The sequence below is a fragment of the Ursus maritimus genome, unplaced genomic scaffold, assembly GCF_017311325.1.
Source record: "Ursus maritimus isolate PB19 unplaced genomic scaffold, ASM1731132v1 scaffold_20, whole genome shotgun sequence".
NCBI lineage: Eukaryota > Metazoa > Chordata > Mammalia > Carnivora > Ursidae > Ursus > Ursus maritimus.
Window position 1 is genome coordinate 1,003,053 of NW_024424453.1, and position 1,064 is coordinate 1,004,116.

General features: G+C 33.7%; 1 pseudogene; it reads left to right on the top strand.

Annotated features, from left to right (window-relative positions):
* The first annotated feature begins 524 nt into the window (after positions 1 to 524).
* Positions 525 to 753, top strand: LOC121104214 (annotated as a pseudogene).
* The last annotated feature ends 311 nt before the right edge of the window (positions 754 to 1,064 follow it).

The window sequence follows — 1,064 nt, forward strand, 5'->3', positions numbered from 1 at the left end:
ATTATAAATTTATATATTAAAAAGAAATATTTAATATGCTAACATTAGTTTAACTAGTGTTGGAACTCTCTAAAATAACATTAATACATTCAATCATACTTTAAAATCGTTTGTATAACTACACGTATAGTAGTGAAAATATATTTCATGACATTTCAATGAAATCTCAAAATGCTCATGGACTTTAATACTAGCATTATCATCAAATGCTTTTTTTCTGTAGAGAAAAAGTCAAATTGATTTGATAATATATTCTTGATAATTAAGATTATGCACAGTAAAAAACAAAAAACCCAAAATGTCACCCAATCTTGACTTGAAATTCAAATTCAGATTATTTTTTTCTCCCAAAATTGTTTCTGACACTAATGTAATTCTAGTATATTTTGTGACCAAACCATTTTAAAGTTTTGTTTTCCTTAATAAGCAAAGTATTGGTGATGGAATGTAATGAGTTTCAATAAAATTTCCATATATAGCCTGGTCTGGGACAGGCCCACTAAGGGACCCCAGCCTCTCTTCCCATGGGGCTGTGTTTTCCCTAAACTGGGGAGTCTGCACCCCCCAGGCCAGACATGGAAGAAAAAAGAGCAAAGCTTGCAGAGGCTGCAGACAGAAGACAGAAGGAGGCTGTATCTTGGGACATTTCGGATGGTTGATCTGTGGAAGTAGAGAAAGAAAAAGAAAAATAAATAGAAAAGCAAATTGCTGCATCGGGGCCCCCACCGGAAGGTTAGGTGGACAGTTTCTTAAGCATAACATGGGTGGAAAAGTTTACTGCCGGTAACTAATATCTGCTTTCAAGTGGATGTTTTCAGCTTAATATCTTCTCTTTGAATAAATGAAGATTCAGACTTTGTAATTTTAGTGCCATTAAATTCAGTCAGTGCTTTTTCAATATTGATATATTGAAAATGCTTTCGGTTTCCAAATGTAGGAAATGGACAGACCTTTTGTTAAGTACTCATTTTCCTGCATTTGCTCTTCTGCAAGTAGTGGGTGAAATGCCAATTTTTAGTAGTTAAAACATGGACCCAAACAGTGAATGTATATAGATTGCATAT